Below are 21,987 nucleotides of genomic sequence, written 5' to 3'. Positions count from 1 at the left end.
GGAGCACTGGCTGCGACCTCCATTCTGTCACCCTGCGCCGCTAGCGGCTCGCCGATGACAGCGCTGCTCGTAGACGGCCGCTCGTCCGCATCGCTACAAGCCGGCCGTTCTCCCGTACCGGCAGCGCGCTCCTGCTCACTCGCCCCACTAGCATGAGCCTCTTGGTCACGGCGCACCTCCTGCTCTTTATGAGGGCAGGATGAGCGTTTATGGCCAACATCACCACACTCAAAACACTTCATGCTACCTGCACTGGCGTAAACAGTATATAAGCCGTTTTCATACCGTACTTTAAACGACACTTCCAGTGTCTGCGAAGGATCGGTCAGGTACATGAAAGCCTGCCTTCTTAGTGACTGAACGTGCTGCAGTCTGGCGTCTTTGCAGCCAAGACGAACAACCCTGAACCCGCTAGCAAACTTTCCAAAGCGAGTCAGTTCTTTTTCAAGTAGCTCATTCGGGATAAACGGCGGGACACCGGACACGGTGACCCGCGTAGACGGCACAAACAGTGGCGAAACAGCCACAAACAAATCATCCAGAATGATCCCCCTTTCAACCAACAGGTGAACCAAGCGCTCCTCACGGAGAAAAGCAACCACAGCCTTGTTCATCCGAGAGCCATAAGTTATATTCTCATGGCCCACCTGTTCACCAACAGCTAGCAGAACCTGCTCCACGGTGTACTGCTGGGGTGCCACCACCCTGGCCCCATGTCTAATAGACAGGGGAGGCGAACCCTCACTGGGGAGGGACGCCATGACTCAAGGTAAAACTGGCCAATTAACTAAAATTCTTCACTTCACACAACACAATGAAATAAACTTGCCTTACCTTTTAACCACCATTAAAGCCCAAAGTTTTCCAGAAAAAACAGTCCAAACGTCCCAAACTCACTCAGCAGCTCCACGCACTCACCAAACACCTACACACACCCATTCACTCACACTCCCAGCATGCAGTGCAGGAAGGAGAGGGAGAGAGAGGAACAGAGGGGGGGGGAGGAGCAGAGAGGGAGAGAGGAGCAGAGAGGGGGAGAGGAGCAGAGAGGGAGAGAGAGGAGCAGAGAGGGGGAGAGGAGCAGAGAGGGAGAGAGAGGAGCAGAGAGGGGGACAGGAGCAGAGAGGGAGAGAGAGGAGCAGAGGGGGGGGGGAGGAGCAGAGAGGGGGAGAGGAGCAGAGAGGGGGAGAGAGGAGCAGAGAGAGAGGGAGAGAGAGGAGCAGAGAGGGGGAGAGAGGGAGAGAGAGGAGCAGAGAGGAGCAGAGAGGGGGAGAGAGGAGCAGAGAGGGAGAGAGAGGGAGAGAGAGGAGCAGAGGGGGGGGGAGGAGCAGAGAGGAGCAGAGAGGGCGAGAGAGGAGCAGAGAGAGAGGGAGAGAGAGGAGCAGAGAGGGGAAGAGGAGCAGAGAGGGGGAGAGGAGCAGAGAGGGAGAGAGGAGCAGAGAGGAGCAGAGAGGGGGAGAGGAGCAGAGAGGGGGAGAGAGGAGCAGAGAGAGAGGGAGAGAGAGGAGCAGAGAGGGGGAGAGAGGGAGAGAGACCTTTAACACACCTTTATTACATCAATACTTCAACTCACAACCATAACTGAAAATGAATGCCAAATCAACATATAAACAACCCTCCCCTCCCACCATCAACCCCACTCAAACACAATAAACACAAAAAAGAAAAACAAAACCAGAAAACTCCCCATTCGGCTTCCTTCAAAAATTCAAAACTAAATCATCATCAGTTATTGTACACAAAACACCATCAATGCCCCAAATAGAGACAAACTCTTCAATATTGGACACCATCTTGTAATAAACAAACTCCACTTTCAAACGTGCACCTACCAACCCTTTAAACATAAGTTCTAAATTAACAGATCCTGTTCCCTTCATTTTGTTCCTCCTCGTGAGCCATATACTCATCTTCGCCTGACCCAGTAAAAAATTAATCAAGCAAACCTTCCTACGCTGCGCTGCAGAGTACCTCGGACCCAGGATAAAGAGACCCTCCCCCAAAACACTCCCAAGGCCAGCAAGCCACTGCCGCAGCAATAAAAAAAGGCCAGCAAGCCTGGAACAGCCAAGCCACAGGTGCTGCAGTGTTTCCGCAGTCAGACAGAAAAGACAGTGGGTCCCTGTTTGTGGATCCATATGCGCCACATGTCTGTTCGTAGCCACGGCCCCATGCACTATTCTCCACTGGAGATCCGCACTGCGTTTCTCTATGGGAGGTTTGTACAGGGACCTCCAGCTGCCCCTCGGAGATGACCCCGGAGCCAACACACCTGACCACTTCGACTCCAGAACACCAGCCAACAATCCCCTGTTCAGCACCTTTACAGCCACCTCATATATAGCCTTCTTCGAAATCCTTGACAGGTCACCCAGAACAGGTGTTCGAAAGGAAAGAAGAGAGCCTCCCTCCTCATCCTGCTCCCCAACTGCAGCACAAACAGACAGCGAAGGGAAGTCAGCTGAACTCGGTTGACCACCTGCAGAGCGAGTCCCCAGGGCAGCCCTTACGAGTCCAGGAAGAACACCCATGACTTCTTCCACCAGCTTCTCCAGAAAGCGCAGAGACCTGATCCCAGTCTCCTGAGCCAGCTTGGCAGCCGTTTTCCACTGCCCTGCCATCCTCAGGCCCGCCAGCTTGGTAAGACCAGCATTTACGAGGAACCTCTGCACACTAGCAGTGCTGAGCATCCTACTTGGCACCAAGGGATTGTAAAAAAGAGGCTCCTCACCAACATCACCATAAAATTGAGAACAGTCTCTCTGTACTTTAAAAACAGTCTTCCAAGCAGTCAAAACAGACTGGTAAAAAACAGAGGTCTGCGAAAGGTCCATGCCAGTCAGGTCTATGAGAAACAGGTGCTTGTCATATGAAAGGTCCTTTACTCTGTGAAGCAGCGTAGATGCTGTCTTGAACCAGGGTGGTTGTTGTCTTTGATAAAGATAACGCTGTGCTGTCTGAAGACGGAACGCTGTGATCCGGCTGCGAAGGTCAATCAAACCCTGACCCCCCTCTGACACAGGTAGAGACAGCACAGCAGACCTGGTCCAGTGAAACCCTCCCCAAAAGAAATTAACCAGTCTTTTTTGTATCTCCTGGAGAAGAGAGGCTGGAGGCTCAATAACAGTGGCACGGTGCCAGAGTACGGAAGCGGCCAAGTTGTTAACAACCAAAGTCCTTCCCCTATAAGACAACTGTGGCAGGACCCAAGTCCATCGAGACAACCGGGCAGCAATCTTTTCAACTACACCCTCCCAGTTCTTCCCCTGAAAAGCATCAGTTCCCAAAAAAACTCCCAAACACTTCAGCCCCTCCCTGTTCCACTGCAAGTCAGCCGGTAACACTGGCTCCCCTTCATCAACCCACCCTCCCAAAATAAAACCTTCACACTTTGACCAGTTAACCTTTGCGGAGGTCGCTCGCTCATACAAGTCCAGCGTCTTTCTGAGTATTTCAATATCACATTGACCGGTTATAAAAACCGTAACATCATCAGCATAAGCTGACAACTTTACTGGACTTCCTGCTTGGTCAAAGGTAAAACCCAAGAGTCCCCGTCTAAGATGGTGTAAAAGGGGTTCAATAGCCAGTGTATACAACATACCAGAAAGAGGGCATCCCTGCCTAATGCCCCTCCGAGCTGGAACAGGCCGACTTAACCCTCCCCCCACTTTCAACATGACAGTAGCATTTAAATACAACAATTTAATCCAAGAAATAAAAATGTTCCCAAACCCAAAAGCTTCCAAAGTTTTAAACAAATAATGGTGATCAACTCTATCAAAAGCCTTCTCTTGATCCAGAGATAAAAACCCCACATCCAAGTCCTTGAGCTTGGCCAGATCAACAATGTCTCGAATTAAAAACAAGTTATCCATAATAGTTCTTTCAGGGACACAGTACGCTTGATCCACATCAACAATCATGTCAATACAGGTCTTCAACCTATTAGAAAGACATTTCGCAAGAATCTTGTAGTCCGTACAAAGCAAAGAGATAGGCCTCCAATTTTTGAGCAAGCCCAGGTCCCCTTTCTTTGGCAGTAAAGTCAAAACTGCCCTTGTGCAACTTGTCGGTAAGATCCCAGTGGTCATACAATACGTGAAAACTTCATAAATGTCCTCTCCTATCAGCGACCAGAAGTTTTGGTAAAATTCCGCAGGAAGACCATCAACTCCTGATGACCGACCACCGTTGAGTTGTTGAACCGCTGAAGACATCTCCACAAAAGAAATAGCAGACTCCAACACAGCCGATTCGGCCCCATCCAGCCGTGGCAGCCCCACCAGCATCTCCGTCACACATTCAGGGTCACACGCGTCAGCACTAAAGAGGCTGGCATAAAAGTCAATGGCGAGCTTCCTCATTTTCGCTGGGTCAGATGTCACCTTCCCATCGGGGAGCCTTAGGTGCAACATTTGGTGTGACTCTCGAACCCTTTTCTCCAGCTTAAAAAAGAACTTTGTCGGGGCATCTATTTCCTTAATAGTAGAAATCCGAGTCCTGAGAAGAGCACCCTTTGCTCTCTCGTGAAGAAACTTGCCCAAAGCCTTCCTCCTACTGCCCCAGGCATCATTTCTATCGTCTGTCCCACTTAAAATCTCAGTCTCTAGCCTCTTGAGCTCTCGTTCCAAGTCCTCCAAGTAATCTTTAACAGTAGCCGTTGCATGTGATGTGTATTGTTGACAAAAAAGCTTAATCTGTGTCTTCCCCACCTCCCACCATTGAGCCAAATTGCAAAAGTCCGTTTTCCTCAGTTTCCAGTGGCACCAGAAGTCAGAAAAAGCTCGACAGAACTCTTTGTCATGAATCAGCTGCACGTTAAAGCGCCAGTGCGAACAGATGGTAGAATGCACCAATAAAGAAATATCAGCAGTCACTAAATGATGATCAGAAAAACCAACAGGTGAAATCTCTGCTTTAACTAGTCTATTATTATACGTCTGGTTGATATATAATCTATCAAGCCTAGCTGCCTTCACATTGCTCTCAGAGACTTTCACATATGTATACTGTCTGGTTGCGGGATGGAGCTTTCTCCACACATCAGTCAAATCATGCTGAAGAATGACTGTAGACAAAAGTGAGCCCGAAGGTGGGTGAGGCTCTCCTGTGTTTCTGTCAACTGAAGGGTGGGTTGTGCAATTCCAGTCCCCTCCCAGCACTATTATTGAACCACTATTTAATTTTGCTAACTCATCAGTAATTTTTCGAAATAATCGCACACGACCCGCAACTGAGTTATGGGCGTAGACATTCAGAAAAGCAAAAGATATCCCCTTGATAGTTGCTTTTACTACCTGAGCCCTTCCCTGCTCTATCTCACAGACAGAAACATGTGACAGGTGAAGGTGCCTAGAAAATAAAATTGCTACACCCGCACTGAGGTTGGTACCATGACTTAAAAAAGCCTGCCCACTCCAACTCATTCCCCATTCTGTCTCATTATCTACAGTGCTATGTGTTTCCTGTAAAAAGAACACATCAATGTTTTTGTTCTTGCTAAGCTCCACTAAGACTGCACGCCTTTCCCTATCCCTACCCCCATTAATGTTAAGTGTACCTACTCTCAAGCTCGCCATATAAGAAAGAGAGAAGAGGAGGAGAAAAAGAGAAAAGACAGTGAGACACTTCCAGAAAGACACCCTTAGTGCTCCAAACATCATGCTTTTAAAGGAGTTTTTCCACGTTTTTCCCTCCTCAACTTAGTCAGGATCTTCTTAAGACGGAATCTTTTCTGTTTGCTCAATTGTTCATAACCAACAACTCTTCTGATTTTCAGAACAGATTTTATAAAAAGATCAACATCTGGAAAAAACTCAGTGACATCCACAGACTGCATACCAAATGTCTCATCCAAAAAGCGATTTATATCTTCCAAGGAATACGACTGCTGATGGTCTTCTTGTGAAACAATATCAGAGCATTGTGACAGGGAATCATCTTCCAACAAGTCGTCTTCCTCATTTTCTGCGCTCAAAGAACCCGAAACTACATTTGCAACACCCACCTCACTTGCCGCTGCTTTGGTCTGTCCACTATCCTGATTTTCCTCCACACTTTCCCTGACCTGTATGTCATCACAGCCATCCTCCACCTCAGTGGTCGCCTGTACTACCCCCTGTTCTTCTAGCGCAGCCTGTGGAGCACTGGCTGCGACCTCCATTCTGTCACCCTGCGCCGCTAGCGGCTCGCCGATGACAGCGCTGCTCGTAGACGGCCGCTCGTCCGCATCGCTACAAGCCGGCCGTTCTCCCGTACCGGCAGCGCGCTCCTGCTCACTCGCCCCACTAGCATGAGCCTCTTGGTCACGGCGCACCTCCTGCTCTTTATGAGGGCAGGATGAGCGCTTATGGCCAACATCACCACACTCAAAACACTTCATGCTACCTGCACTGGCGTAAACAGTATATAAGCCGTTTTCATACCGTACTTTAAACGACACTTCCAGTGTCTGCGAAGGATCGGTCAGGTACATGAAAGCCTGCCTTCTTAGTGACTGAACGTGCTGCAGTCTGGCGTCTTTGCAGCCAAGACGAACAACCCTGAACCCGCTAGCAAACTTTCCAAAGCGGGTCAGTTCTTTTTCAAGTAGCTCATTCGGGATAAACGGCGGGACACCGGACACGGTGACCCGCGTAGACGGCACAAACAGTGGCGAAACAGCCACAAACAAATCATCCAGAATGATCCCCCTTTCAACCAACAGGTGAACCAAGCGCTCCTCACGGAGAAAAGCAACCACAGCCTTGTTCATCCGAGAGCCATAAGTTATATTCTCATGGCCCACCTGTTCACCAACAGCTAGCAGAACCTGCTCCACGGTGTACTGCTGGGGTGCCACCACCCTGGCCCCATGTCTAATAGACAGGGGAGGCGAACCCTCACTGGGGAGGGACGCCATGACTCAAGGTAAAACTGGCCAATTAACTAAAATTCTTCACTTCACACAACACAATGAAATAAACTTGCCTTACCTTTTAACCACCATTAAAGCCCAAAGTTTTCCAGAAAAAACAGTCCAAACGTCCCAAACTCACTCAGCAGCTCCACGCACTCACCAAACACCTACACACACCCATTCACTCACACTCCCAGCATGCAGTGCAGGAAGGAGAGGGAGAGAGAGGAACAGAGGGGGGGGGAGGAGCAGAGAGGAGCAGAGAGGGGGAGAGAGGAGCAGAGAGGGAGAGAGAGGGAGAGAGAGGGAGAGAGAGGAGCAGAGAGGGAACAAGAGCAGGTGAGACACATGTTAGTCAAATGGTTGTTTACCAAAAGTATCACCGTATCACAGGTACTCATGTATCTCGTACTTAGTGTTTCTTTTTAGGTTTGTTATTTTTCAGACTCTATATTTATTAAGTTATGCAGGCTTGTTTGCACAACAAGGTGAAATAATTATATAAACTTTTCTGAATCTAAATAGTGTACTTTGGTAGAATTAAAAAATAAGTGTAGTGCAGGTCTATGATGATTTTTAGTGATACTATCATCTAGTTTTGATTTTGGTTCTGTCTTGGTTAAGTCCTAAGTAGTCCTGATTTTGAACTGTTGTAGTCCTGTTTTAATTCCGGATCAGTTCTGGGTCTGGTTGAATTGGGGTTTAGTCCCTGTGTCTTGATACAGCCCCGTCTTTGTTCTGCCTTGCTGCTTAATTAAAAAACTAGCTTAAGGTGTCCTGCATATGTGATATATATTTTTTCCCTATATGAAGTCATTCTTTTTTGAACAAAACTCAAAACAGAGCCTAATAATCTTTCAGTCATTTCTAACCCCCCCCCCCCCCCCCCCAAAAAAAATCCCACATGCATACTACCCTTTAGGGCTAAGCCCCGGGTGTTTCAAATGTCTGCCTCCGCCTCTGCACGTTGGTAAGTTGTCTTGTGGCAACTGATGAACTGAAACAAATGAGCGTGCTGTGTGTGTAACAGCGCGACAAACATTACCTGTCCTTTTATTAACTGCACAAGTAGTGCTGGTCATAGCTGCAAGCTCACTGGGTAAAGGTGTCATAGGTCTGTAGCATATTTAGTTTTAAAGTAAGTTACAGGGCTTTTCCTGCCTTTCTGGAGGGATTATATTTCACTAAAAACAATCTAATATGCATGTCCACATAATTATGCATTATTATAATTATAATATTTTAAAAAACACGCTGTATTTTAAAGAACATACATTAAGAAGCAGATTATATTAGGTTTATATTTTAAATAAGACAAAATTTGGATTTTACAGCAGTAAAATTATTGTATCTCTACAGTTTAAAAATGTAATAAGCTTTCTGCCTGCACAGAGTGGATAGTGAAACAAATGGAATCATCATAAATACATTATTTCATATTTATTACTTTTTCCCCCTCATTGCTTTATTATTGTAGCTCTAATAATAAATAATAAGGGAAGGATTCTGGATCAGCACCGTGATGCCCACAGTATTTACAGTATTCTGAAGAAGGTGTGTGTGCGTGCATGTGTGTGTTTTATGTATATGGATTTTTAAAATTATTACTCATGATGTAACATTGTCCAGACATGGCTGGTAAGGACATGAGGAGGAAACAGCAGGAGCTGTGTGAGGCTACTAAAGGCAGTGCTATAACATTTTTCTGTCATCATTTTATTATAGATTAAGTGTAAGAGTTGTTAAGTGTGGATAATTAAATTATAGTTTATTGCAATAGCAAGTTGTGCCTTGTTCTCAGATAGACAGCAAGTGGAGAGTGATAGATGAGATGAGGGGATGGAAGGAAGAAGAGAAGCAGAGTGATTCACAGGCAGAGCCTAATTTATTTCTCACAGTTTTTTGTTGCCTTATGGCTCCAAGCGCTGACACCAATCTTTGCATTTTGTTTTTATCTCATAACACTTGTTTAGTCAGCTCCCATCTGTCCTATTGACCTTTTAATGTCTACAGTCTCAGATCAGCACAGCCCTGCCCTCCTGCACTATCAGCAGCAGGAGCAGCACCAACCCCTCAACAGCAACATTGTACCCATCAGGTAAAACATAGGCTACGTTTGCTTTGCCTTGTTGCCCATATTAGATTCTTGATGAATGTGTGTTGTTGTTATTCAACCTGGTTCAATGTGCCCCTTTTAAACTTTGAGCACCCGCCCCTATAAACGTCTCTGCACGGCCCTGATCCACTGTACAATGCAATTACACCAAAATATTTACTTTAACCTCCTAAGACCTGAACTCTTCCACAGCATGCATTTTTAATTTCTCTTTGATATTTGGGCATATGGGGCCCAATGAATGTAAAAACAAAGAATTATCAGATTTTTTTGTTACCTTATTTTTGTTTTTATGAAAAATCAGGGCCACATATGAGGATATTCATTTAAAATTTTGATAGAACAGAAGCAGTATAATGTCCTCGTAAGTGGAGCAAAATTGAGTATTTTGGTCTAAATAACCCAAAATGTGATGTCCACATATGTGGACGGCAGGTCCTAGGAGGTTAATTTCAATTCAGGTTAGATTTTTTTGTGTGTGTGCGCAATGCAGATTTTCTCTGCGCAGAGACCGTGCCAACAGTGCGCAATTGTGCACGTGCGCAGCTTAGATGAAACACACCTGTGTGTGCTGTTCCCCCTCACATCTGTTTGACCTCTGTCACAATGAGCTGACCTCTGCTCCTCCTGCCGTCTCTCACTGGACTAACTTTGTTAGCTGCAAAACGATCGTGTCCACAAAATGTTTCCTTACAAGGTGAAGACAGTTTCATTTAAAACAATATTTGGATTTTATTATGAAAACCTCCTTCAAACATGTTTCAGTGGTACAGAGTCTGTGGATTTTCCCACAGACGTTGCTCCTGTGCTTCCACAGCTGTCACACAGACACATTACCCACTTCATGTCCAACAAAAGTTGCCAGATTTGTACTTTTCCACGTCCACATCCTTAAATGTGTTTTCAAATTAAAAGCAGCACTTCCTGTTTCCATGGAGGAAATGTAAAACGTCGTGGGAGCTTTAAACATTAATGTTTGGGATGCTGTTGACGTCTCATTTTCAGTCTGACATGTTTTATATCCATGTACGCCTTTTTGTGTTTCTGTTATGATGTCATCATTTCCCTTGTTGTCATTCATGAAGCTTCATCCTGTTTTCTGTCTTTGATTTGATTGTTTATCAGCTGATTACAGCTCACGTGACCATCCACCATGTTGTGATCAGACTGGTGCTCCACCTGGTGGTGGTGATGCCTTTCAGCTGTTGCCATGGAAACAGAAACTGCTACATGAGACTGTGTGTGATCCAGTCATTGTGACGTGTTTTTGTTTAAAGGGTGAGAGAGGCTGAGATCAGAAACGTGTCTCTTTGGTTCAGTAAACATTTGAATAATTCCAGCAGGAAATGAGATGTTTATGGTGAATCTGCTGCAGCGTTTCAAACATAGGGAGTGACTGTGGTCACGTGACGCTGATACGACTCAGCAGAACAGACGGATGGAGGATAGAAAGAGGATAGATGGATGGATGATGGATGGATGAAGGATGGAGGATGGAGGTATATTGTGTGCGGTACCTCTTTGGGAGAGATCAGCTCAGTGCTGCTGTGGAGGGAAACCCCTTCTCCTGTCGGCAGGCTCCATGGTAACGAGCTCCTCTACGTCGCAGGTTAAACTCCAACACGAACACTGACACGAGCATTTTGCGGGGATCCAATCCTCTTTATATATGTTCATAAATCACGGAGACACTACAGCTACACACTGCTGCGTTTAAGCCTCCACACACATGACTCACCAGGACGTGTGGTCACGTGACGGCAGCCGCGGGTGGATTTTCTTGCGCTTCTACACTGAGGTTTACGGTAGCTCGTCTTCTTCGCTGAATGATCCTCAAAGGAAAACATAATTAATGTTTGTGGTAATGACTAAACATGTGATCATTAGACCTATTATGTTTCACCTTTTAAGATAAAGGCTGTGTGTGTGTGTGTGTGTGTGTGTGTGTGTGTGTGTGTGTGTGTGTGTGTGTAAGAGAGAGAGAGAGACCTACAATTGCATACTTGCAGCTGCTGTGTTTTAAAATAGATTAGTTGCTCTAATGTTAAGTTTAAATGACATGAGAGTGAATATACAAGATAACTTTATTAACTATCTACACCTCAGGCTGAGGTTCAGTGTCTGATCCTGGGTCAGCAGATCTCCCTGGTTACAATGACAGTAAGTGACAAATGAGCAAAGAGAGAAAGGATGGACATGGACATGGATGTGAAGGGGACAAGAAGTGTTCCTGGTCCTCCTAATAAAGATTGAATAGCGTGAAAAGTTTAAATAGACTGAAACACTGTAGACAAATGCACACTGTCAAATATAGATAAAGGTCAGAGGTCACGTTGATGGCTTTTCATGTTTCACCACAGAACAGTTAGTGTGTGTAACAGACTCTGTGATCCTCTCTGAGATCAGTGCTGTGGGTCCAGGTCAGAGGTCATGTTGGATCTCTTATTCTTTCACGTCCATATTAAACAGCTGCTGCGATGAACTGTGACTGTTAGCAGTAACTCATTAAACATGTCTGCACACTGTGACAGAGCCATCCTCCATCAGTGAGGCTGACAAACGCTCACACTGGAACAGGAAGCAGATTTCTGTGCGACTGTCATGATGGTAAAAGGATGAAATCCTCTGTAACACAGTCAGGCTGTTACAGCCCATAATAACAATGAACACTTATTAAAATATGAAACGATCATGTTAGATAAAAATATTTAAACATTCAGAGATGCAACAACATTCACACAATTAAGATCCAAATCATTAGTTACAGTTCACACGGACTGGAGTGAGGACACCAGTGACTGAAAGAACCAGTGTTTCCATCACAGACTCATGAACATCACTGTCTCCGTCTTTGGGTTGTTTCAGGGTCCGACTGAGGTGGTCAGTCATCAGGTCTTCTTTCTTAATCCTTGTCCTGTTTCTCTGTCTGACCTTCTTGTATATGTCCCTCCATTTCACTATGGCCAGCTGGACACAGCACTGATGGTCACATGACCTCCCTGTGCCCGCCCTCTTTCTTGGACTCAGACTTGTGACATGTCTTTTTAGGAGGACTCTTTTCATAGTTCTGGTAAAAAGCATGCATGCATATAGTTATTGTTACTCAGACATGTCTGATAACTATAATTGGTATTTTAATTGACTTAGCTTCAGCTGTATGCTAGCTACACTCTACAGTGACCTCTGACCTCTATCTACAGCTGTGACCTCTGACTTTCTGCTCCACCTCTTTCCCTAACAGGATGTCTCCCTCACAGATGCTTGTAGATGGGATCTGACAGTGGTCAATTCAATTCTATGTTTTTTTTATATAGCGCCAAATCACATGTCAGTCAACACCTACACCCAGCGGGTGATCAGATAAGCTGGCCAAAGAAGAAGACAGAAACCAGTGACATGAGGAAGGAAGGAGGCCGAGGACCAGTGAGTGTCAGCAGAGCCACTGTCCAGGATGAGACCAGAGACATCAGCCACAACTGACCGTGTACTTAGTGAATATCTCAGAAAGCAGAAACCAGAGAAAGAGGAGCAAGGAGAGCAACCATGATGGAAGGACAGGTGTCTGTGTGTGTCTGTACATGCAAGTGTCTGTGTCAATAAGGTCTGTGTGTATATGAGTTGTGAGTTTCCACCAAGCTTCTGTCACCGAACTGTACCTCGTCTGTTTTTCAGCTTGTGTTTATTTCTTTGATCACTTGCACATAAAATGACTGTTTCACTCATACATGCGCTGCCACCTGCTGGCGGTTACCTGTAACTACAGTCTGTGTGAACAGCTCCACAGGCGTTCAGATTTAGTCCCTGTAGTGTCTACTCCACAGTGGGGGCTTGTGCGCTCGTACCTGTGTGTGAAACTGAGCCAGCTGAGAGCATCAGTGACCACAACCGTCCACTTGTTAAACACAGAGGTCTCTGCTGTGGTTTCTGTCACTCACCTCCAGGTGAGGATGTCCTGTCATTGACCCTCACTGGACCCACACAGGTCATTATACTGTAGCTGTAAAAAGCTGTTTGTCTACCAGCTGGTTTAAACACATACTCACGACTGCATTTATTCTTAAAATCATTTTCTAATGTAGGATCAGCTAAAGATGTAATAATGAGTGAATGTAATAACTGAGGGGAGTCCTGCTGTGTCCCTGAGGTCCAGGAGGAGGCGCAGGAAAGATGATGATGACGAGGAGGAGGTAACAGTCCACCTCACAGGTGAGACTCGTTGGTACCAGCCGGTGAGGAAGCTGCGAGTGTTAGCAACTACAGACTGATGTCTAATCATCCTTTCATCATCTTCATGCTGTTGCCGTAGAAACAGCTGAGCTGCAGGTGAAAACAAAATCACCTGAAAAACTCACAAACAACATCCGAGTAGCTCTTTATTAACTTTAATGGATTAAACTCATACAAATAAATGACATGCAGCCTTCCTGCAGCAGCGTCCACGGCTCCCACTCATGCTCACTGCCCACCCGACACTCACAAAGCTCTAAACGGGACATGAGTACACAAACTGATCAGTAGGAGAAACTGAAGCAAAGTGATCCAGCATAATTGATACCATCACACTGACTCCACTCTGACATCACTGATCAATAATCAAAGAACACACAGATCAAACTTCAGCCATCAGAGGAGTCGGATCAATGGAGCTCAAATTCAAATTCAAATTCAAATTTTATTTGTCACATACACAGTACGATATGCAGTGAAATGCCTTATACAACTGCTCGTGACCTAAAGAAAAAAAAGAAAAGGCTATGAATAAAATAGGAAATAAATATGAAAATTAAAAGGGGTGAATTTAACTAGGAAGGAATAAAATAGAATATATATGAATTAGAGTTGAAAATAAAATAACTGTACACCAAAAATTAGAATGAAGGGTAAAATTAACTTCGAAAGAGTAAGATAAAATATATATGAATTTAAGTTGAAAATAGAATGTCTGTACAACAAAATACGCAATACAATACAAATTAGAATGAAGGGTAAATTTAACTGGGAAAGAATAAGATAAAATATATATGAATTTAAGTTGAAAATAAAGTAACTGTACAACAAAATGAACAGTATGGAAATAATAAGAATGTATCAGGAAATATAATATAAATATATATACAGTATACAACAGCAGCAGCTGTACAAATATTAAATGGAAATGAAGAAATATAAGAAATATATGAAATATAATGTCCAGTGTTGCTTCTGTTCCTGATGTGCTGATCTCTCCCTGCAGAGGAGACACAACAGCTTAGCACTCAAACACAATAAAATAATAAGTGAAAGCAGAGAGAACCAAGAGAAAGTGAACAAACACCTGTAACTGTGAGCAGCACGACTCTCCATCCGATGATGTTTCCCTGGCTCCAGGCCACACAGCTGTATCTGCCACTGTCTCTCTCTGTGGGGCGTTCAAGGGTCAGGCTGAACCGTCCGCTTTTCACACGCTCGTCCTTCATCTTCACTCGGTCTCTGTAATCCCGCTCCTGTTTGTCAGGCTTCTCAGGACGGTGCCACCACTCCACCCGAGTGTCTTCAGGCAGCTGAGCTGTGGTTTTGAAGGGCAGCCGGACAGACTCCGCCCCCTCCTCCACCTCCACCCGACACTCTGAGAGAACAGCAAACACAGTGTGAGGAGTACAGACAGCAGCAGCTTTCAGAGGTGTAGAGAAAGCTGAAGCAGATCAGAGCAGAAGGTAAAAAAGCACATTAGAAGCAGCTGCTGGAGCTGATCACAGTCTGATGGTGCTGGGATTTTTTCTTTTTGTCCCTTTGCTACTTTACAGTAAAGTCTCCTGTCAGCGTGGAGCTGCTGATCACCTTTGGGATGTAAAAATGAGAAAAATGAGATCCACATGAGAGGACATTCATTTTAAATTTTGATAGAACAACAGCAGTATAATGTGCTTGTTAGTGGATATCAGGCCCTCGTGGAGCAAATTTTTGTATTTTGGTCTAGACGTCCAAAAATGTGATGTCCAAATATGTGGACGCCAGGTCCTTGGCGGTTAAAGAAACAATCGTAAAGTTCTGCTTCCAGTTTGTCATTATTACAAGCAGACATCAAACAGGATCTATGGATTAGATGGATGGAGTAAACTGATAATGGTCCTACCGTCACAATGAGTTTGACCTTTGACCTCTATCTACAGCACTGACCTCTGACAGTGAGCAGCACTTGTTTCTTCAGCAGGATGTTTCCCTCCCTGCTGATGGTGCAGGTGTAGGTGTTTGTGTCTCTCTCTGTGGGGTGTTTCAGGCTCAGACTGAGGTCTCCAGTTTTCAGCAGGTCTTCATTCATCTTTGTTCGATTTCTGTAAACTTCATCCTGTTCTTTATTCTTGTCAGAGCTGTTCACATACACGTGGACCTTCCTGTCTTTCATGTCCTTCCACTCCACTCTAACGTCTTTAGGCAGCTGAAGTGTGGCTTTACAGGGGAGCAGGACAGACTCCACCCCTGAATCCACCTCCACCTTGTAAACTGAGAGGACAACAAAAGACACCATGATTAGGGCTGGGTATCATCACTGATTTTCAGAATCGATTCGATCGACGATTCGATTTGTTTTGAATCAGAAATTTTGCCACAGGCACTCAGAAATATTGTAATTCTGATCACGTATCAGTACATTTCCATTTTTTTATATCTGTAGAAAGCTGACACTTGCGAGACTTTATCAAAGGTGTAAGCATCACAGCAGATGTGTTTGTGTCAAAGTAACTGAGAATAACACAGAAAAACTGTTTACGCCTGGGAGTTTATTGCAGATGACCTTAAAAATATTCTGTAGCAGATCGTAAACGAAAGAAAACCATGAATCAACATAAAATATAAATCGATAGAATCCTTTTTAATGAATAAATCGATAATCAAAACCCACCCCTAAACATGATGACATCATTAGCAGCTGTGATAGTCACATGACCTCCCTGTCCCCTCCTTGTCTTCTAGTCTCAGTCAGATTGTGTCTCAGTTTGTTCCTGATGTGTTCCTGACTCGTTCTTTGGTAACTAGTCTGCAGCGTCCTGTAAAGTGCTGCAGACATGTTGGATGAAGAGCAGAAGAACAGACAGACTGAGCCTCCACAGTCGGCCATGTCTCAAACGGCTCTTTACTTTGGGCTTCAGCATTAGCAACGTGTCTGTTTGAGAGACCATAACTGAGCCTTTTTTGACCTTCACTTGAGGACATGCCATTGGATAAACGAGTTTCAGTGTCTCTGCAAACCAGATTACGTCTGAACCCACAGAGCTGCTATGTGGAGTTCCTCAAGGCTCCGTGCTGGGACCTAATCTGTTTTTTTTTTTTTTTTTTTAAATACATACTTACTTAAGGCCAGATAATACAGCTGATTTTTCCTACCATCTGTTTGCCAATGGTATTCAGCTATACTGCTCACTTAAACTTCTGAGGTTCACAACCTGTCCCCTTTGAGAAACAAACATTAAGCAATGGTTGAATAACAACTACTTACAGCTAAACCCAGACAGAAATGAAACACCTGCCTACAGGCCCCTCCCTCTATCTCTGATTTTATTCATATATATACCTCTTCTTATTGAGTGAGGTCATTGAATCCAAACCTTCTAGTGGTCCCCCACACCCGCTCCAGAACTCGAAGAGACTGATCCTGCTCTGAACATCTGAAGCTCTCCACCACATGGCTGAGCACAACTCAAGGAGGAACATTTACTGAAGCTGCTGCAACATTTACTGTCAGCAAGTCTGTGTGAGCCACAGTCACAGGAGTCACCTGAGGACACCTGCTAACCATCTGCATTATGGGTAGTGTAGTAGGAGACACTCACCTGACATGAAATAGTGCCTGAAATGAAATAAAAGACCTCCAGAGACGATGAGAACAAGAACCAGGAGAACCAGGAGAGCTGTGGCCCAGGATGGAAATGGTTCTGTAGAGAAACACAAAGCAGCATGTGACCTTTGACCTCTGACTGAATGTAATTAATTAAAGAATATGCTTAGAATTAAAAATTGTTAAGCAAGCATGCTTATTGTGACAATATTAAAAGTTCATTTTGAGTGATTGTGATTGTCTACAGCAGGGTTTTGGTTTGATGTTGACCTTTGACCTGCAGTGGGACATCTCTCAGTCTCCATTCTCCTCTAAACGATCTAATGGAGCAGGTGTAGGTGGCGCTGTCAGACAGTTGGAGGTCAGTCAGGGTCAGGCTGAGGTCTCCAGTTTCCAGAGCGTCAGTCTTCATGGATGTTCGGCCGCTGTAACGCTGGTTTTGATCTTTCAGTTCGTCTCCTTGAAGCTGACGCTGGTGGACGGTTGGAGGACTGAGGTCGGAGCGACTCCACACCACTGTGGGGCTGTCCAGTTCAAAAGTGGGAAACTCACAGGGCAGCAGGACAGACGGCTCTCCCTCATACAGCTCCACAGCTGAGGCATGCTGGGAAACTGAGGACACAGACAGAGTGTCACTTTGAGGTAAAGATCAAATGTGGACACAGCTTCAGTTACAGAATATAAAATATCCACATATAGAAATAAAATCACTGTTATAACAGAATAAACAGTGTGCAGGTTAAATAAATAAATGCAATAATGAAAGAAATAAGATGTGGTATAAATGAAAAGCCACATCAGGCCTTAGAAGGAATTCACGAGAGTCTGAATTCTGTCTGCAGTTCACCTACCTTTGAATGGCTTCAGGCCTCAAGCAGAGGGAAAAGAATGAAGATATAAACTTTGTAGCTAAAAACAAAGCTCAGGGTCAAATTTGGATCCAGTGCTCGTGTCACGATACTGACGTCCTGACTGGTGATCAGTCCTTTCATGTTTTATCAGAGGACGAGGAAACATTATCACTTAATTTAGTTTGGACAATCCACCAATCACACAGCTCCATCAGAGACCTTACAGTAACTACATTCACCAGCAGAGCTTTGATGGCGCTACTCTCCACGACCACTAGATGTCTCCACACTCTGTGCTGACTGAGTTCAAAGCAGCAGCAGAGAATCTAAAGTGTGTCACACAGCACCAAGTTTCCTTTGGTCACATATGAAATGTGAGTCAGAGCTTCAGCTACACAACAACACACACACAGCAGCTGATTGTAACATGAGCTCATCTGAAAGCCACCAAGAAGAATCCAGTGATTTGAAAGTTGCTGCTTTGGATTGTTAGTTTGATCTGAATCAGAATCCAGTGTTTGATGGAAATCTCCTCCTGCTGCACTTCAACACATTGAAGAGAGAGAGATGATGATGAGAGCAGAGAGAGGAAGGTGTACTTACCGTGCAGGAGGATCACAAACACCACAAACATCTTCATGTTCCTGTCAAACTCAGAGACTCTTTAAAAGCCCTTCAGGACATCAGCTCACAGCAGCTCTCACTTTCCTCTGCTGATCATCTACTGACACTCTCACACTGCTCACACTGTCACAGAGTTCAGCTTCACACTTTGTTAATTTGAGGAATGAAGTCCAGCAGCCACAGATCACTTCTGAGGAAAGAGGAGGACGTTGGCTTTCCTCATAGTTTCATGCCCCAGTTCTCCAAACACAATCGGGGTGCCTGCAGCAGGTGGAGCAGGTCATCTACGAAGTGGATGGTTGGTGGTTCAACCACTCTGCATGCTAAACGATCCTGAACCCCCACTTCCTCTGTGATGTGTAGAAAAAGTGCTCGTATGACTGGGTGAATGGGGCTTGCTGTGCAGAGTGTGCAGATTCAACTAGTGCTGTAAAAGAATCTGTTTACAGTGACACGCACAAAGCTCCACCTTCAGTCCTGACACTGAAACATCCACTGTAGCTACAATGATGCAGATGTGACCCTCAGCAGCTGGATTTCCTCTCCATAGATGTGTTTCCATGCAGATCATGGACATAAAGGCTGCTCTGAGAAAAAAGCAACAAATCAGACAAATCATTAGGTACAGGACCTTTAACGTCTGCAGATTTATTTAGATTCACTTTCTCCTGTTGGGCATTCTAACTAACTTCAGTCATTACTTTCTTAAAAAAAAACAACATGCCTGTGAGACCCTGATGCTCAAAGAAATCTCATTATTCATTAATGCTTCAATTTTAAATCCAATTTAAAATGTATTTTTATTGACAGGCTGTTTCCCACCTCCAATTAAATAACTACTTCTAGAAGCTCTTACTTTATGCAGTGAGCTGTGATAATATCATTATATTTATAACCTTCCTTTTATTTAACACAGTCCTGGAAGAAGGTGGTGAAACATCTGCAAAGAAATGGTTTATTTACCGGACGGGACCTCTGTGAGGACAGAGGCAGGTGATACTGGCACAAAGTTGGTCACCAGGTGTGAAACTATGAGGAAGCTGAACGCCTCCTCTTTCCTCAGAAGTGATCTGTGGCAGTCTGCCATCATGTTTGGCTGCACACACTAAATGTGACTCACTGAAAGCTGACAGAGACAAACTCTGATCCAAAGATAAGCTCAGTTCTGTTTATGATCATCACGCTTTTTAAAAACTTTTACAAATCTTTCTGCTTTTTGAGACGTACAAAAGCCCTGGAATCATTTTAAGGCTTTTTTTCTTAGTTAAAATGTTAAAATTTCACATTTAGGATCTGTATGCACAGTGCACACAGATCCTAAATATGATTGGAAAAGCTGCCAGACAGGACAGGATTAAAAAAAAGAAAGAAAGAAAATATTTCACTCACGATTGTCTAATCATGAGTGAGTGAAATATTGAGATAAGGTCTTTACTGCAGTTAGTGTGCACACTTTTTTTTTTTTTTTGAATATCTGAACTCCATCCTCCACACAGGAGTGGAGCAAAATGATGAGACCACATTGAAACAGTAATTTTGTACAGAAGAACCCATTTCATTTATTCGCTGAATAAATGATGCCAAATCCTGCTTTACCAATACAGAGTGGGTCTGAGAAGGCAAGCCACCCCTGAACTGCTGACAAGGCTGAAGAAAGGGAAGGATGACAAATAGTGTGTTGCTCTAATAAATAGCATATGTTGTGGAATTGAAAATGCCAGCATGTATTTCTGAGCTGCTTCAGACACAGCATGTTTTATGCAGTCCAGAGAATATAATGATTTCCCTCCATAAAGGTTTCCTGACCGCCCTGACTACTGTTGGTAAACAGCCATCCATCCATGTACAGTACTGAAGAAGATATTTAGAAAGTAGTCCAGAGCTTTGTTTCTGCATTGAATTTCAAAATGAATTTAAGGATTTTTTGTTTGAATTCTAAGTAAGTCTTTAGTATGTGACTCCTTCAATTACTATAAGTATTACTAGTGCTGCTTCTGTACTTCATATTACTGTTTATTGTCCTCTCAGACCAACAGGTGGAGGTGAAGGTGGAGGAGGGCTCAGAGTTTGTCATCCTGGCCTGCAGAACAAAACCTGAGCTGGCTGAGGACACCACAGTGGAGTGGACTCACTCTGACTTTGGACTCATGATGGTCCATGTACATCCAAATGACTGTAAAAAACAGGACAACCTCTACTGGTGTCGCACAAAGATGAACAAAGATCTGCTGAGAACTGGAGACCTCAGTCTGACCGTGAAACACCCCACAGAGAGAGACAGTGGAGGATACATCTGCACCATCTACAGGGACAAAGACATCCTGAGACAGAAAGTAGTGCTGCAGGTCAAAGGTCAGTTGGGATTAGGGACAAAGTGAAATCGTTAAAATAAAAAAATGAAAGCAGTTTGAGAGGGATGTTAGAAGGGCTGTTATTTTTATACTTAATAATAAAACGAGCCGATACAATGAGAGTTATGTTTCTAAGAAAGTAAATGACATGAGAGTGAATATAAACAAATATTGTTTAGCAAAAAACGTAACCTCGAAAACAATTAGACAAACGTTACTGATAGAGGATGACAGATAAATGGTAAGCAAGATTCTACCCATCCCTGCAACTGGTTTTGGGGGTAGGCCTCACCAAAGTTCAGTGTCTGATCCTGGGCCAGGCAGATATACCTGGTGCCAATGACAGGAAGTGACAAACGAACAAAGAGAGAGAGGGTGGGACATGGAAAGTAGAACAGAGAGGTAAATGAGGTCTGGTCCCAATATATTTATGAACTCATGATGATCATATGTTATGCAAGTGTTCATTAGGGTAAATAGGAAGTAGATTGAGACACTATAGACAAAAACACACTAACTGTAGATAAAGGTTACAGGTCAGAGGTCATGTTAATGCTTTTTCATGTTTCACCACAGACCCATTTCCATCCTGGGTCACAGTTCTCCTGGTTCTTCTTCTCATCTTCTCTGGATGACTTTTATTTCATTTCCGTCACTATTTCATGTCAGGTGAGTGTCTCCTACTACACTACCCATAATGCCGATGGTCAGCAGGTGTCCTCTGGTGGCTCCTTGACTGCGGCTCACACAAACTTGTTCCAGAAGCTGAAAGAGTTGAGAGTTACAAACAGCTGATACAGAGAGCTGAAGAGAAACTTCCAGGTTTGTTCCAGAAGTCAGAAAACCTCCTTCAGACTCAGTCATTGATCAGTGAAACAGCTCCACAACATGACTTTACTAAACAGTGTGTGTGCTTCACTGCATTGATCTGACACAGAGGCTGCATGTGCACAAGCTGTTCTTCTTCTGTGGTGGTAAACAGCAGGCTGACATGGAAACATGTGCTGACAGTAAATGTTGCAGCAGCTTCAGTAAATGTTCCTCTGTGAGTTGTGCTCAGTCATGTGGTGGAGAGCTTCAGATGTTCAGAGCAGACACATGAGATCTTCATGTTTCTGTGCTGATGTGTGTGAGACATGGCCGACTGTGGAGGCTCAGGCTGTGTCCCAATTCAGGGTATGCACGCTTGAAGTACGCACACTACGCGTACTACGGACGGTGCGTACTATAAGTACGGGAAGTGCGGAAGTGAGAGGCTTGTGAAATGGGACGGTCTAGCCTTCGTCGCGCTGTTCAGGTTGCCTAGCAACCATTATACTAACCGCGAGAAA

The 21,987-nt window shown here is 44.4% G+C and overlaps 1 long non-coding RNA gene across 2 annotated transcripts in view; it reads right to left on the bottom strand.

Moving 5' to 3' along the window:
- LOC134624356 (uncharacterized) overlaps positions 1–10,719 on the bottom strand; it is a 99,890-nt gene extending 89,171 nt beyond the window's left edge. Inside the window, exon 1 of one of the 2 annotated variants that reach the window (XR_010093513.1) lies at positions 10,535–10,719. This is a non-coding gene — a long non-coding RNA (uncharacterized LOC134624356). The remainder of the gene's footprint in view (positions 1–10,534) is intronic. The other variant, XR_010093512.1, reaches the window with a different exon arrangement.
- Positions 10,720–21,987: the final 11,268 nt, after the last annotated feature.

This window comes from Pelmatolapia mariae, linkage group LG3_W (genome assembly GCF_036321145.2).
Source record: "Pelmatolapia mariae isolate MD_Pm_ZW linkage group LG3_W, Pm_UMD_F_2, whole genome shotgun sequence".
Classification (NCBI taxonomy): domain Eukaryota; kingdom Metazoa; phylum Chordata; class Actinopteri; order Cichliformes; family Cichlidae; genus Pelmatolapia; species Pelmatolapia mariae.
Note: the sequence above shows the minus strand (reverse complement) of the source record. Positions and strands in the feature narration are given on the sequence as shown.